The sequence below is a fragment of the Miscanthus floridulus genome, chromosome 19, assembly GCF_019320115.1.
Source record: "Miscanthus floridulus cultivar M001 chromosome 19, ASM1932011v1, whole genome shotgun sequence".
In the NCBI taxonomy this organism is placed as follows: Eukaryota; Viridiplantae; Streptophyta; class Magnoliopsida; order Poales; family Poaceae; genus Miscanthus; species Miscanthus floridulus.
In genome coordinates this window covers 6715311-6733006 of record NC_089598.1, presented here as the reverse complement: position 1 = coordinate 6733006, position 17696 = coordinate 6715311, and the positions used below count along the sequence as shown (strand labels likewise).

General features: G+C 44.3%; 2 pseudogenes; both read left to right on the top strand.

The window, feature by feature from the left end:
* Positions 1 to 1089: 1089 nt before the first annotated feature.
* LOC136525465 (U-box domain-containing protein 18-like) lies at positions 1090 to 11752 on the top strand (annotated as a pseudogene).
* Positions 11753 to 12379: 627 nt separating this feature from the next.
* On the top strand, positions 12380 to 15522 carry LOC136527907 (glutaminyl-peptide cyclotransferase-like; annotated as a pseudogene).
* The last annotated feature ends 2174 nt before the right edge of the window (positions 15523 to 17696 follow it).

Genomic DNA, 17696 nt, shown 5'->3' with positions numbered 1-17696 from the left:
ATGGGTTCTTCTTCTAAGTGGACATCGGAGGTCCGCTACCTCCGCTTTGCCATGACTACCGCGATCGCCTTCTTGAGTTTCATTACATTATACTAACTTCATTCAATAAATTTATGATGGGACACGACAGCTTTTATTTATTGTTCATATCTCTTTCTCTCCGGAAGAAATTAACGAGATGTTTGAATTTACGAGAAAGCGATGGCCGGATAGATATGAATTAAAGAGAGACGGTCAAATATGTACAATATATAACACACGGAATTATTGATCGAAATGTGACCAGTTAAAGTTTGTTTTAGTTGATGAATACAATGTCAGAGAAAACGACGACTGTTGACAATAACATGTTATTGTATATATTATATAATGCAACGCGTGTGATACTGAAAACAAAGGCATCGATAGTTTAAGGTATATATATATTGCTCGTACATAGGGGATATATGTAAATAAATGTGTATTTTTATAGATAAATTAAACATCTTTCAAGCTGTCGCTGGTGCAGGTAGGAGTTGGCGCCATGTTAGATGATTGTCCCTATATGATCTCCGATTCGTATTGGATATATATTAGTACATTATTAATTATATCCAACGACTAGTTGTTGATAACGTGCTCGCCAGCATGATACGACGACGACGATATATCATCGACGAGCCAGGCCAGATCATGTCATTGTCGTTCGTTGAAATAAAACACAAAGCTTAAGGTTGATGGAACACGCAAACCATATATACATTGTTCACAATTGTGTTGATTTGTGCTATGAATATACGTGTATTATTGTATTAATTAAACTTAATTTTTCCTTTAGAAAAAGTGACGTTTGCTCCTTGCACATAAATAAATTTGTGGTGTTATAAATATATGCGTATACATTTTGTTTCACATGCACTATGTCCTTATGGAAAGTAGCTAGATCACTTCTTTTAATTTATTTGTTGCATTTTCTTAGTATTTTCGTGGGTATATATGTTCGATTTTTTTTTTTGACGGGCTTACTTTTATATAGTAATATATGTTATATTCAAGGTAGTAGGTATATATATAGGTATAGCCGTGCAAAGTAGGAGTAAATAAGCGTGCATGCGTGTACGTGTCTTGTGTGGACACACCTGACGGATGGATGGATGGATGGACATTAGCTGTACGTACGATAATCATGCATGCACATGGATTCATACATGTCTCCAGCTAATCCAGCTAGTAGCTCATAAAGTCATAATTAACTAATACAAAAATATATGTCCCTCTTCTTTTTTTTTTTTTGAGATTGCATGAACACGGGGGAGAAGACAAGAAGAGAGAGAGAGAGGGGTGACAATAATGAGAGAGGTACGTACAGTAAAACTGTAGGAGGTAGCTGCAGGTTAACCTAACTCGAGGCCTCAATCAGCTGTAGTACGTACTGTAGCATCAGCGTCTACAGTTCTACCCGTACTCCTCTAGAAGCTTGCAAGCCAAGGATTAGCTTGTTTGTTTTTATGTTCGAGGTCAATGACCGTCATTAATTATTTAGATTTGCCTACACACAGGAGATCAAATTAAAGATATGCATGGTATATAATGTTCCTACTACTGCTATTTAGAGTAAAGTGCAGCAGCGGTCCCTAAACTTTGCGATGTTGTGTCGTCCCGGTCCCTAAAGTTGCAAAACGGTCGTTTGAGTACCTAATCATTGTTTGGGTCTCGGTTAGGTCCAATCGGGCGTGACACACATTGAACTAATGCAAATACCCCCTGAGCGAATACGAGGGCGATCAGAAGAACATGTGGGTCCGAACCCTATCGCTGAGAGCCGCCGTCTCCTTCGCAGCCAGCCGTCATCGCATCCATCGCCCCTCGCTGTAGCTTCCTCTGTCCCGCATCCGCGGTAGATCCAGCCATGTCTCCGGGTGCTGCTGAGCTCCGTCGCCACGGCAATGGACGTGCTGCCCGTCGTCAGGGCGTCCACGGACGCCAAGGAGCTCGCGGAGTTGGTGTCCCGGCGGACGTGACGCCCGACACCGAGGACACTAGGCTCATGCTCGCCCACGTTGGCGTCGCCACCTGGTCGGACTGCCCCGAGGATGCCGCGTTCCTGCAGGCCGAGCTGCTGGAGCGCCTGGAGATCGGCAGGGACAACGACAACGACCTCGTGGCTCGTGCTCATCGGTGGGCTCGTGGCGTTCTTGCTCTACTGCCGCGTCGTCTTGTTCGATCGCATTGGTGATTCTAGCAAGGCAGGCAAGGCTGCGATGGCGAACAGGCTCCCGCCAAGGTGCGCGGCAGCAGGAGTGAACCAGGAGGCGCTGCAGTGCCCGATCACGCTGGAGCTGATGACGGTGGCCATCGCCCAGACGTATGACGGTGTTGGAGCTGATGACGGTGGCCATCGACTTACACTGACGAAACTGAAAGCAGAAAACATTGTACTAATCTGAAAAACAGTCTGAAGCTGAACATTCAGTTCAGGTTCAGTTCAAGTGACGCGCAAATGGTGGTATGCAACAGACAGCACGTCCATCAAGAAGTGGATCAAGAGCGGGTGCTGGACGTGTCCCGTCACCGGCGAGAGGCTCTGCAGCGCCGATCTCGTGACGAACGTCGTGGCGCGTGGGGTCATCTCGAGCAGCTCCTCAGGCGGGGCGTCTTGCTCCACGAGTCCAGTAGCAAGCAACAGCCACCGGTGTGCGATCGACATGACTGCCACGCCATTCGGCATGGCCGCGGCCGGCGTCGTGCGCCTCTCCGCGGCATTCCTAATGGTGAGGCTGTCCAGCGGCGCGCCCAAGGAGCAGAAGAAGATGACATATGTGTTAGATTGATCTCAATCCTAAACTGGGCCCAACGGCTCAGTTGGGCCTTTGATCCACGTCCTGATCGGGGGCGCCCAGCCCACTATGACTGGAGGGGCCCTGTCATACTGCGTAATAAATAGAGGTGGGGGCCGACGGAAGTCATGAGGTTTGCCTGAGCCGAGCTCCCCACCGACACTTAAAACCCTAATCCGATCTAGAGGGCAAGCAGCCAGTGATGGGAAGCACCTCCGCCACCAGCCGCGCCGTCACCGGACTGCGTCACCGCCACCACTGCACTGCGCCGCAACCTGTCTTCCCCGATCGTCGCTGCCCTAGCGCAGACATCGACTCCATGGCGGACGCGAGCGGATCCTCCTCCACTGCGGTGTCAGGTTTGACACGTCCATCTTCTACCCCTCTTTTTCTCTCGTTCTACCTACTGTTAATGCACTAGTAGATGTTCTAGGATTCATAATTCTATTCAACAGCAAGTACCCGGCTAGATCTATGCTCATAGTGATCCTATAGTTTTAACAATGGTATTGGAGCCACGGTTTCTAGGGTCTTTAGGTCTAGAACGGGGAAACAGACAAGAAAACAGAGAACCGATCAGATCCAGTTCGGATCTGAGAAGAAAGAGGGTTTTCCTAACCCTAACCCTAACTGGGTAAAAGAAAGATGAGTAGGAGGGCTCGGTTTCAAGTCTACTCGAAACCAAACCCTAAACCCGCAATCAATTCGGAAAGAAGAAGAACAAAACAGAAAACCCTAACCCTAACATGATTTAACCCTAACCCTAATCCCCAATCCGATGAAATCCGAGAAGAAAATCCAAAATAGATGAAGAAAATCAGAGGGGGTGTTGGGGAAGGGGAGGCCCACCTCGCCGTTGCGCAGTGCTGCTGCCTCGCCAGCGCGTGGGGAGAAGAAGGCCGAGCCGGGGGGCGCTGCTCGCCGGGCTCTGGCCAAAGGGGCACCGCGGCTAGGCCGCTCGACGGCGGCGCGCTCACCCACTGGGGAGCGCGCACGCCGGCGAGGAGGCCGGCAATGGCGCCGGGGCTCTCTGCTCGCTCTCATCGTCATTTGCCCATCGCTCGGGTTCACGCGGCTGAGTGAGTGAGAGAGGGAAGGAGAAAGAAAGAATGGCTAGGGTTTTCGGGTTAGGGCGACGCGGCGCCGTTTTGTTCGATCGACGCGCGCGCGTAGCCGTCCGATGCAGACGAGTGGCCGAGATCGATCGGGCCATCTCGTGGCCTAGGCGGGCATGTGCGGTTGCGGCACTTTGCCAGCCTAGGCCCACATTGCGGCCTAGGTGCGGCCGAGCGCCGCGCAGAGCAGTGGGCCGAGCCGGTTTTGGCTGGTTTGGGCCGAGAAAGGAAGAGCAAGAGCCCGGTTTCGTATTTTTCTTTTTCTAGGAAAATTAAAAAATAAAAATTAGCTCAAAAGAAAATAGAATAAGTATTTTTTCCCTGTGGGTAAAATTCAAGAAAATGAGTTCATTTTTCTGCTGTGTATTTTAAAGTTGTTATTTTCATTATTAAATTCGAACCAACGGAGGAATTTAATTTTGAAATAATGGATATATTTTTATCTTATTATAATATTATTATTATTCTGACCAACATTGATTAATGGCAATATTATGATGAGTTTTGTCATGCATTAATTCTATTTCTATCCAACGGTGATATAGAATTAGTGTAGAGGACAATTGTATATTTTAATTTTGACCAACGTTGGAACTAAGGCATGCAATTGTTATTATTATGCTTATGTTCTCACTCTATATGAATTATGTTTTTAGGTGGATACAACTTGATGGGTTGTATCAAAGAGATCCTTACTCTCAAAGGTGATAACTACACGGAGTGGAAGAAAAAGATTGACCTGGCCTTCATCTTGGCTAGGGTAGACTGGGTAGTCACCTCACCGTGTCCCACTGAGCCTATGGCACCGGTGAGGGAGACAAACGAGGTTGATGCCGCTTGAGCAACCAGAGAGAGGGATTTTATATCCCAAAAGATATCCTATGACCTTGAGCATAGGAAATGGGTCACTGCCAACAAGAAATATTTGGATGTGATAAAGAACACAATTGAGCCTGTAATTGTGGGCTTAATCCCAGAGTGTGACACGGTCATTGAGTACCTTGATAGATTAAAGAGTCAGTTCACTAGCTCTTCAAAGACATATGCTACCCAGCTGATAAAGCAGCTGGTGATAGAGATGTACTCTGGTAATGGTGGCATAAGAGAGCACATACTAAGGATGAGTAATTTGACATCCAAGCTAAACCAATGGATCTGGCTCTCAAGGAAGAGTTTCTTATCCATCTGATTTTTGCTTCCTTGCCAAAAGAGTTTAACACTTTTGTTGTTAACTATAACATATAGCCCGAGAAGTGGGACATGGAGAGGCTCATAGCTATATGTGTGCAAGAGGAGAGAATGAAAGCTACCAATGGTGGCACTATCAATTATCTTAAAGACAACAAGAAAAAGAATACTAATGCTAACTCTTCCTCAAAGTCAAAGGGAAAGGGTCCCATGCTATATCAGCCTCAGTAGAACAAGTTCATAGTAGAGAAAGATCAGTATCTCTATTGTAAGAAGACGAGACATTATAAGAAAGATTGTCCCGATTACTTAAAGATGATCATGGCAAAGAAAGGTGAGAACATTATTACGTTCATAAATGAATCCCTATATGTACAGTATTCGAAATCTACTTGGTGGATTGACTCAAGTGTAACTATTCATGTTGCTAATTCTTTACAGGGATTTCGTTCGATGAGGACTATGTAAAGAAGCGAAAGACACGTTAAAGTTGCAAATGGAGTCCGAGCAGATGTTGAAGCCGTTGACGATCTTTCTCTAGAGTTTGCTGATAGTTTCACACTTTTACTTAGAGATGTACTATATGTTCCCTCTCTACAGAGAAACTTGATTAGTGTTTCATGCTTAGACAATGATGGATATGATTGCCATTTTGGAAATGGCAAATGTAAGATAACATTTAATAATGCATGTGTTGGTCTTGCTATCTTACAAAATGAGCTTTATTTGTTATCACTATGTGATGATGTGAATGTTGTATGCGATGATGGAAACGTTGCGTGCGACAATGAGAATATATCCTCGTCTACGGATGTAAACAGAAAACGAAAGAGAGCTCACGATGCGTTGTCAAAATTATGGCACTGTCGTTTAGGCCATATTTCAAGAGGGAGAATAGAAATACTAGTTAAGAATGATATTCTTCCTCCATTAGAGCTCTCAGATTTAGAACAATGCAGAGAATGCATAAAAAAGTATGTAAAGAAAATTAAGAAAGATGCCAAACGAAGCACAGAAATTTTACAGATTATTCACACAGACATCTATGGTCCGTTTCCTGTAAAGAGTGTGGATGGTTATGATTCGTTCATAACATTCATAGATGATTACTCCTATTATGGCTACATTTATCCAATCAAAGAAAGAACAGAAGCATTGGATAAATTTAAGATATTTAAGACAGAAGTTGAAAACCAACATAATTTAAAGATTAAGATAGTGAGGTCCGACCGTGGGGGAGAGTACTACGGTCGACATACCCCTTATAGCCAAGTTCTTGTACCTTTTGCAAGGTTCTTATAGGAGAATGGCATAGTAGCCCAGTATTCTACACCGGGCAAACCTCAACAGAATGGAGTATCTAAAAGGTGAATCGTACCCTGATGGATATGGTGCGTAGTATGATAAGTTACTCCACCTTACCGTTGAGCCGACGTTAAAAACTGCCATTCATATTCTAAATAGAGTACCAAGTAAGTCGGTGCCCAAAACATCGTATAAGTTGTGGACAGGAAGAGTACCCTCACTAAACCACTTACGTGTGTGGGGGAGTCCTGCTGAGGCTAAAGTATTTAACCCAAACATTAAGAAGCTAAATCTCAAAATAGTAAGTTGTCATTTCATTGGCTACCCAGAAAAGTCAAAAGGTTTTTGTTTCTACTATCCAGACAGACATACAAAGTTTATGGAAATGAGACATGCTGTCTTCCTAGAGGATGAAATGATGAGGGGGAGCATGGTAGCTCGAGAAATTGACCTTGAAGAGAAGCAAGTGTATGTGCCCACTCTGATGATTCGTGAGCCATTTTTCTCACTACCTGCTGTCGCTGCACTGACAGTGCAAGACACTGTGGTTGCCAACTCATGTTGTTATTTCGCCTGTGGCAACAATGAATGACGATGAGGAACCTGTTCTTTAGGATCCTGTAGAACCTATTGCTACACTTGAGGGGGAGTAACAACAGCCTCAAATAGAAGATGTGCCAAATATGGAGGCCCCTAGAAGATCTTAAAGAGTTAGAAAATTAGCTATTCCTGCTGACTATGAAGTATACAACACTGAGGAATTTCAAATGGAGGATGATCCCACCTCATTTAAAGAAGCCATGAGAAGTGATCATTCATCAAAGTGGCTTGAGGCCATGGAAGATGAAATGAAATCAATGAATGCCAATAAAGTTTGGGACTTGAAAATAATTCCTAAAGGAGCTAAAACAGTAGGCTGTAAATGGGTCTACAAAACAAAACTTGACTCTCAAGGGAATATAAAGAGATATAAAGTACGACTTATGGCAAAAGGCTTTATGCAAAGAGAAGGGATTGATTACAATAAGACCTTTTTTCTAGTCTCATATAAAGATTCCTTTAGAATCATAATGACATTAGTGGCACATTACGATTTAGAATTACATCAGATGGATGTAAAGACGACATTTCTCAACGGAGACTTGGAAGAAAATGTTTACATGGCACAACCAAAAGGTTTTATCATGGAAGGAAAAGAACGAATGGGATGCCGCCTAAAGAAATCTATTTATGGATTAAAACATGCTTCAAGACTGTGGTACTTGAAGTTTGATCACACAATAAGGAATTTTGGGTTTAAAGAGAATGTTGAGGACAATTATGTCTATGCAAAGTTTAAGAATGGGAAGTTTATCTTCCTTGTCCTGTATGTGGATGACATCTTACTTGCTAGTAGTGATGTCAGTTTACTACTGGAGACAAAGAAGTTTTTATCCTCAAAATTTGATATGAAAGATCTTGGTGAAGCTTCGTTCGTTCTAGGGATCGAGATTCACCGAGATAGAAGTAAAGTGGTATTAGGACTGTCACAAAAGGCATACATAGAAAGAATCTTAAAGAAATTCAGTATACATAAATGTAGTCCCTGACCTGCTCCTATAGTCAAGGGCGATAGATATGGAGATTTTCAATGCCCTAGGAACCAATATGAGATCGATAAAATGAAAGTGGTTCCATATGCTTCAGCTGTCGGAAGCTTGCAATATGCTCAAGTATGTACGTGCCCTGACTTGGTATTTGTTACTGGGTTATTTGGCAGATTCCAGAGCAATCCTAAAATAGAACACTAGAAATTAGTAAAGAAAGTCTTGCGTTATTTGCAAGGAACGAAAGGCCTCATGATGACGTATAGAAGATCAAATTCACTCCATATAGTGGGGTATTCAGATTCTGATTATGCGGGAGATGATAGAAAATCCACGTCTGGATATATATTCACTCTCGTAGGGGGAGCTATTTCATGGAAATACTCAAAGCAAATCATCACTACATCGTCCACAATGTATGCCGAGTTTGTAGCGTGTTATGAGGCAACGGGGCAGGTGAACTAGCTAAAGAAGTTCATACCCAGTTTGAAGGTGGTTGACGACATCTATAGACCACTTAAGTTATACTACGATAATAATCCGACAGTACAGTATGCTCACAACAATAAGTCAAGTGGTGCTACCAAACACATTGACATAAAGTATTATGTTGTGAAAGATAAACTCCGGGATCATGTCATAAGTCTTGAGCATATAAGTACCGAAAAGATGCTCGTGGATCCACTTATAAAAGGCTTACCCCCCAACGTGTTCAGAGAACATGTAGCCGACATGGATTTAAGGGAAAGCCTATAATTTCTGGACAAAAGAAGGCCCAAAGTTAAGTATCTATTTCAGAACATAGTGGTGTGTTGTAGTTGTTAAATCTATCGGCAATTGATCATGACGATGAAACATGCTCTGCGCGCTTATCTGTAATGGAGTAAACAAAAGTAAATGATATAAAATTGAAAGATGGTAGGAGATCAAGAGGGAGATTGTTAGATTGATCTCAATCCCAAACTAGGCCCAACAGCCTAATTGGGCCTTTGATTTACACCCTGATTGAGGGTGCCCAGCTCACTATGGCTAGAGGGCCCCTGTCATACTGCGCAATAAATAGAGGTGAGGGCTGGCGGCTCAAGTCACGAGATTCGTCTGAGCCGAGCTCTCCACCGACACCTAAACCCTAATCCGATCTAGAGGGTGCGTAGCCAGTGACGGGAAGCACCTCCGCCACCAGCCGCACCACCACCGGACTGTGTCACCGCCACCACTGCATTGCGACGCCACCCGTCTTCCCTGACCGTCGCTGCCCTAGCGCAGACATCGACTCCATGGCGGACGTGAGCGGATCCTCCTCCACTGCGGTGTCAGGTTTGACACGTCCATCTTCTACCCCTCCTTTTCTCTCGTTCTACCTATTGTTAATGCACTAGTAGATGTTCTAGGATTCATAATTCTATTCAATAGCAAGTACCCGGCTAGATCTATGCTCATAGTGATTCTATAGTTTTAATAGTACGAGGCCCGCAAGTTCTCAAAGTGGAACATCTTCTACCCGACGTGCCTCGTGGAGGTGGATGCCATGCCGTGGTAGCTCCACCTGCTCTCCTCCACGGACGCGTCCATGCAGAACAACGCCGTGAACGTGGAGGCCAGGCAGCGGGCGCTGGTGGAAGCCGACGGGTTGGGCCTCATCATCGACACCATGAATGTGGTCGCCAAGGTTGAGGCGCGGCAGAACACGGTGGCCGTCCTGTTCTACCTCTCGTCGCACCCAGACTCCCAAAGTACTACGGCGAGATCAGCCGCATCCCATGGACGCGCTCATCATCTTGATAGTCTCGTCCGCCGGAGACAACGACCTCGCCAAGGCTCACGGAGCAGCCGACCGGCAAGCGGGTCATCGTGGCGAGCTTGGAGTTGGCGATGAGGCTCGTGGATCAGGGCCTGACTAGTGGACTTCCTCGGCGAGGTAGCGTTGTGGTCGGCGAAGGAGCATTAGTTCAACGCAAGAAATCGCTTAGGGGGTTATTTGCATTAGTTCAACGTGCCTCACACCCGGTTGGACCCAACTGAGACCTGAACAGTGATTAGACACCCAAACAATCATTTTGCAACTTTAGGGACTAGGATGACATAGTAGCGCAAGTTTAGGGACCGCTGGTATACTTTACTCTCTTTCAAACCTTCGATCGGGACACGTACACATGGACAAATCTTTAGGCCTTGTTTGTTTCTCCTCCTAAACTTTAGTCCCTATCATATCGGATGTTTGGATATATGCATGGAGTATTAAATATAGACTAATTATGAAACTAAATACATAGATTGAGACTAATTTGCGTGATAAATTTTTTAAGCCTAATTAATCTATGATTTGACAATGTGTTGCTACAGTAAACATGTGCTAGTGACGGATTAATTAGACTTAATAAATTCGTATCGCGGATTACTTATGACTTGTGTAATTTATTTTATTATTACTATCCGAACACTTCCATATGACACCCTCGTAGACATCTGATGTGACGCCCCTAAACTTTAGCACCTGAATTTAAACACCCCCTGCACAATACTACGGAATCCAAGAAAGAGGTTTTTGCATGATACACCACAACAAACACAAAAGCAAACCAACCCACAGTCCCACGCACCACACAAACACACATGCACATCTCGTATATAATATAAGCATGTACCTACTTTCACAAAAAAAGTATTTTAATTACAGTTCATATTTGTTTTGTCCTAGATTAAATTTCTTTGGCCAAAGTTTTTTTTTAAAATATATTAACATCCATAAGTCCAAATAAATTAAATACTCTGTCAATGAAGCTAATTTAATATTTTAGATGTTGATATATGTTTCTACAAACTTAGTTAAAATGAAAGACGTTTGACTTAGAAAAATATCTAATATGAACTATAATTTAGAGTGAAAGAGTATATGGGGTTGTTCGGCTGCTCGTAAACTATAATATAATATTTTTCTCTCTCAACAAATTAGCTATACAAATCAGCATAAGTGGCTTTACTATGTCATTGGTTGTTCGTTGACGGGTATGGCCTAATTATTGTACCCAAATCATTAATTTGCGCATACTGCTAGTACATACTGGCAGAGCTAGCTATTACGATGTTGTTGATCAACTTGCCAAACACAGATTCTCCAATTATGCAAGTACAAGTTGATGACTATGGCCCTGTTCGTTTGTCTGAAATTTGGCTGAAAAACATTGTTCCGGCTGGTTTGTTATAAGAGAAAAATATTGTTCAGCTGGTTTGGTGAACAGTAACTTAAAAGGGGAAGCAGCCGACTGGCTGGTCTGAACCAGACTAGCGAACAGCACCTATAGGGGTATTACAGACTTTGAACGGTAAAACTATAATACTATAGCTCAACTTTAATTTAATATTAAAGAGTGAATCGTTTCTTTTAGCCCGCTTTTTCTATTCTCAAAGTACCCTCGCGTGTGGTTGTTCCTTTCTTTCGCCACATTTTTTTTATTTCCAAACTGTTCTTGTGTCCTCAGTATAGAACAACTCGTATATAGCTCCATATAATCTTATATGTGACTCTGATTCATGAAATCATACTCCTATGATTTAGAACAACTCGCGTATGAACTCGCGTATGCCATGATACATATTCTGATCACGGACAACGACACATGCATGTTTGCTAGTTATTATTTAAATGAGAAGAGTTGTATATTAAGGAAGTATGTTTTAATTCTAGTAGTGGCATTCTTGTCTTGTTAATTTATACAAATTTTTAGATACTCCTGAAGTTTGATCTATAGGAAAAACCTAGAGATATATGCTCCCTCAATTGTACTTTGATCAAGAAATTTTCATTAAAAAATATTCTGACCCTTAATTTCTCTTACATTATGTTGCGTGCCATTTGCTAAAGAATCAATATTATCTTAGATCTACTTTGAATACAAAACTATTTGTAAAGTTTGATTTTTTATATTTACAAAATATGCTTATCATTACGATTGCAGGAAGTACAGTAGATAGGGAGATTGCACGCTGCCAATAAAACTAAATAACGTACAGTACATGATAGAGTAATCCGTATTTTTTAGATTGTTTTTTTAATCGAAACAGTATTTTTCTCTTATCATAAATTAACCGGAACAATATTTCGGTCTGTTTTTTAAGCGAAGCGAACGGGGCATAATATTGAAAACCAAATTTGGAAGTACCTGTACATCTTCGTGATTGAAAAGACAACGCGCGATGATGTCACATTGGAGAAATATAATCACACCCTTCAATGAACGAATGCTTCTTTATTACCATTTTTTTGAAAAATGACTATATGCTTGAATGAAATGAAATGAAAAAAATAAAAATAAAGGAAGAATAGTTATTTCCAAGGAAACCAAGTGTAGGCGCGTGTGGACACGTTGACTTTTTCAACTGGCTGTCCCAGATGCCCGTCGGCTCCCGACGGAGGCCGCCGCCGCCGCACCACCGTCGCGCCATGACACCCGCCTCCGTCTCCGCCCCGCCCCCGCGCCAGCGCCCACAAAGACGCTCTACCTCCGCGGCCCGTTCATCGCGGTAGCCGCGGCGCTGGCCGCGTTCCTCCTGCTCGTCGCCGCCTACGCCACCAGGCGAGCCGGGTCCCCGCCGACCGCCCTCCTCGCCCACCCAGCTGTTGCCACCAGGTTCTTCTCCTTCGACCTGGTCCGCGAGTACCCTCACGACCAGGACGCCTTCACCCAGGTGTGCTTTTCTTCTCTTCTTTCTTCCTGAGGTGAGATCTGATCTCAATTCTCAACCTCATCACCAATGGGGAAATTCTCTTCCTGTACTACTTGATGAGTGCGTGCCTCATCAACACATGGGGCTTCTATTCTAGTACAAAAAGAACACCGTATTTTCTCAATTCTTTATAGTTCAGTGTTCAAGACGATGCATTCTTACTTATTATACTCTGCTGCATCGTGTGCTTCGGATGTAGGGTCTCTTGTACGCGGAAAATGACACTCTTTTCGAGTCCACTGGCCTCTATCACAGGGTAATGTTCGCTCCTACCGTGCCCAACAAACAATCCTCTGATCATCCTACATTTGTATCCCACTAAATGTCTCTGCTTTTGGCTTCTCAACAGTCTTCTGTCCGAAAGGTTGATCTTCAGACCGGAAAAGTATGCTAACTTCAATGCTTACTCATGTTTATCATCACATATCTCATACTTGTGGCGCTCTTTGTTCGCTCACTCATCACCTGATTATTTTACTTAGCTTCTCTTAAAGTTTGATTGGCAATTCACCATTTTATAGGTTTTGGTTAACCACCAAATGGACGGACATATTTTTGGAGAAGGTTTAACTCTTCTCAGTGACAGGTGCATAACCACCTCACATGCCAATGCCTTTCTCAAAGATAATGGGCATGGGCTTACTTTGTTTGTATCCTTCCCATTCAGACCCTATTTCATTTTCATTTGTTTCACTCTGTAGATTGTTTCAGGTTACCTGGTTGAAGAACGAAGGGTTTATATATGATCGACATAACTTCTCCAAAGTATGCTGCCGCCCTGTGTCTATGATTACATCAATCACACAGACCTATTGCTTTTAACCCTGGATAACAATTCTAAAATCCCACTTTTAATTTGGGTATCAGTTTTTTTTTTCGTGATGGTACTTTTCTTGTGAGTTCTGGATGCACAATTGCTTGGCATTTACTGATGTCTCTTGAGCTTTTATTTGCTTGCCAGTTTACTTTCAGTGCATGAGTATGTTATTGTTGTTGTTAATTTCCTATATACCAAATATGCAGCGCACGAGTTTTACCCATAAAATGCGAGATGGTTGGGGTCTGGCGACTGATGGCAAAGTTCTTTTTGGCAGTGATGGCACTTCCATGCTGTATAAGCTGGATCCAAAGTCACTTGAAGGTTACTATTCTTTCTGCTTGATATTCTATTAGCGTTTAGATTTCTTTTTTCTTTTTTGTTGAACAATTATTTTCATGCAGTCATGAAAGTGGTGACTGTCAAGTATCATGGTAATGAAGTCCCCTATCTTAATGAGCTGGAGTATATAGATGGTGAAGTCTGGGCAAATGTCTGGCAGGTTAGATGTAGTTCCTCCTAGCTAACATATCTTATTATGAAATATCTTAGTGTAACTATGTACTGCATTTGGCAAGGACCACTATATCTTCCATTAATATCTTAGTGGCACCATTAGTATCTTAGACCAAATATGAATGAGGTTTAAAGGCTTCTCCGATTATTATTTCCATGGTGTGTACCTCAGCTTTCCTCAAAGCGACCAAGTTTCACTGAGTGATGCTCTTCATTTGGCCTATCGCTGCCAAATAGGCTGCTGAGTCCTTACTACAATGCACTCACTCTGATTTTTCATGATAATTAGCCATCTTATGGGAGTTCCTCTACCCAATTCTCTCCACCTGTTGCTAAGTGATTTGCTGTATTTCTATGTAATTTTGCTGTACCCTACTAATATATGATTTATCAATGTACGGAGAGATAGATACCTTGTAATTTTCTATAATGTGTGACCTGGGCATCTGAGTTTTGAAAGCTATGATATGCAGACAGATTGCATAGCTAGAGTGTCCCCTGAAGATGGCCTAGTGGTGGGCTGGATCTTTCTTCATGAGCTGAGGTATGTTTTATTTTTATTTTAAACAACACGCTTATAACAGTATCAGTATTCCCACGTCAGAGTAATGATATTTGTGCTGTTGTAATCCTGCAGGCGGCAGTTGTGGAACTCAGGCAATACGGTAGGCAGTTTATGGTGTTATTTTTTTTCCTTTTTCCTTTATGTTGTGTTTTTATATTTCCTTTACTCCATAATACCCATTTGCAATCGTCCATTCGGGAACAAACTCCATTTTGTTCTGTACTCATGGTAGTTTTGTAGCGGAAACAGGATGAAACAAGTAAACAGTTCCATCATTACGAAAATCCCCAAATATATAGGAGAAATTACATGATGTCCTAAATGAAATATGCTCTGTTCCAGAATATTGATGTCTTAAACGGGATAGCTTGGGATGAAAGAAGCCACAGATTATTTGGTGAGCTTTAAGCATTCCCAATGAACTCTCTTTTTTTCATTTTGGGTGATAAGTGGCCTTGGGCTGAAATTTGATCTGATGAGCCTTTTTGGTACGGTACTTGCAGTGACAGGGAAACTGTGGCCAAAGCTATATCAGATCAAGCTACGGGCAGTAGATGGACCAGCGGATGGATCTGTAGAAAAACTTTGTCCAAAAGCCAGTTTCTATCGCTGAAGAGTGTACCACGGCATATACTGGGCGTGCTAACATGGGCCTTAATTTGTTGAACCGCATGATGCAAAGAATGTGGAGATGTGAGTACACACATGTTTGATTTGGTACCAGTCTCTCATATACCCATGAGTTAGTAGAGGTTGGCATAGTTGTAGGATTTTTTTTTAAATGAATATTTCTTATAGCTGTAAATTGTTGTAACTTGTATGAATTTTGATGATGGTTGTGTTGGTTGGGAGGAGCAATTCCAAGAAAATAGTGTTGTTGGGAAGAGAACAGTAGTACTTGTATGTAGCACATGCAAAAGAAGAGTACTTGTATCGCTGCTTTGCTGTGAAATTTATATGAAGAAAATGAAATCTCTTCATCATCTCCCAATGTAAACACTGATGCATTGGGTGAAGAGGGTACTTTAGCTTGTAGGGGGCGCTGTACTTGATGTGTAGATCCAGTTGTGTTCTCTACTTCCTTGACGCGAGGCATTCCTTCTTCACGCGGGCGCCGACCTTTGTTAGCGGGCGGCCGTCGTACGAACGAGCTGGGAGGAGGCGGCCGTCGTACGAACGAGCTGGGAGGAGGACAGTGTTGATGGTGATGGGAGCTTGGGCAAAGAGGAGCTAGTAAATAATACTGGGAGTGCTGGATAGCAGGAAAGGAGCCGGAGGGCAGTGTATGTGAAATTGCATGTAACAGGGGAAGCTTTCGTCGAAATTCTAAGGTTGGATCCCTACAACCAATCAAACATACCTGTTCGGGAGTCCGTAAACGATTATTGATTATTTATTGTTGGCTGATTTGGTGTAAGAGAAAAACACTGTTCCCAGCTGAAAATTTACGATCATTTACGAGCAAGCGAACAAGCAAGTATCATCCAAACAAAGATGTTGAGACTTGCGGTCTCAGACAGTATGGAGGAGGTAGAGGCCTCCGCCTGCCGTGGGCTGCCCTCAGGCGGAGGCTCGGGAAACAGGCACGACAAGTGGGCGTGTAGGGAAATGGCGCGTAAAACTAGGGTTTCATTAATTCATTTTCCAGCCTGGCGTACTGTTACAAGTGTTCCCTATTTATAGGGCTCAACTACCACTTTTACAGAGTTTACAATAGTACCCTTCAACTGCTACAGTACATTCTCGAAATATTCCACTACTCGCCTTTCCTCTCGGGGGTAATCTTGTCATGCCGCCCTCAGGTACTGGGCCTGCGCGATCAGCCGGCCCATCAGGCCTCAGGATTCGGCGATGGGCCTTTGGACCTCCGCCGTCGGTCTCTGCCCCATCAGGCCTCAGGATTCGGCGACGGGCCTTTGGACCTCCGCCGTTGGTCTCCGCCCCTGGGACGCCGAGGCCATAGACCCCTGACGCCCAGTATTGCCGTCCTCCTGCTTGGGTCTCTGCCCCTACGAGCGGAGGCCGAACCGGCGCGCCCGCGCCGTCCACGAGCGCCTTCCTCTGGTTACCTGCACACACACGTAGGTAACATTAGCACTTGATTAGCCTTGCAGCGGGGCGGCCTCCGCCCCCTCCGCCCAGAGACATATACGAGCTAACCGGGCGGAGGCTGCGCCAGGGTCACCGGTAGCGTCCTGCAAGCAGTCTGAGAAGCCGTCATCTTTCTGGGTCTGAAGGCGTGGTAGCTGGGTTTTTGCTTAGGTAGTTGGTCGGAGACATCTTTGCGAACTGCTGGCCACGTAGGTCTCCGCCACTCTCGGAGGCCGTGTTACAACAGTTCCCCCCTTTTGAGACCACGGTCCGCCCGAGCGTGTCGTGAGCTCAAAACGCCCTAAGCAAAGACGTCCGCGGGGGCGGAGACTGCGCGTAGTCATGTCTCCGACCAATCCCCGCAGGTTCCCCCCTGACCCGCTCTGGCGTGGCCGCTGGTCTTGTCATAGTAGCCGTTAGGCTGCAAAACTAGCCGTTGTCCTACGTTGTGGCCGTTTACGCCGTATTGCTTTCCGTTATATACCTTGCAACTTCTCCGGAGATGACCGTTGTGCGGCAGGCGAATTCTCCGGAGATGACCGTTGTACGGTGGGAGCCGAACCGCCCGCCCACGACCTATATAAGGGCGGGGTTGGTGGTGGGTCCCCCCCTGCACTACTCATTCGCTTTCCTTGCCTCTGAGAAATCGCTCTCTGCTCTCTTCGCTTTCGCCTGAGCTGCCTTCGCGCGTTCCGTCTTTCCGCTTGCGTCTTCCGCCTAGGCTGCCACCACGGTGGCTTTCTTTTCCACCTCCGCCCATACTCGCCGGCCTGCCTTCTTCGGACCCTATCGCCACCTTCTCGGCGTTAGGGCCGCCGGCTGGAGTGCATGCTTGCCTCTGTCTCCGCGTTGGAATTTGAAAAGCTAGTGGAGGAGGATTTGGGGAGTGTCTCCGCGTCCGTCGAAGACCTAATCGCTGTGGATTCCAGAGACATGGCGATAAAGTCATGGGATTTTGGCCCCTCCATTACT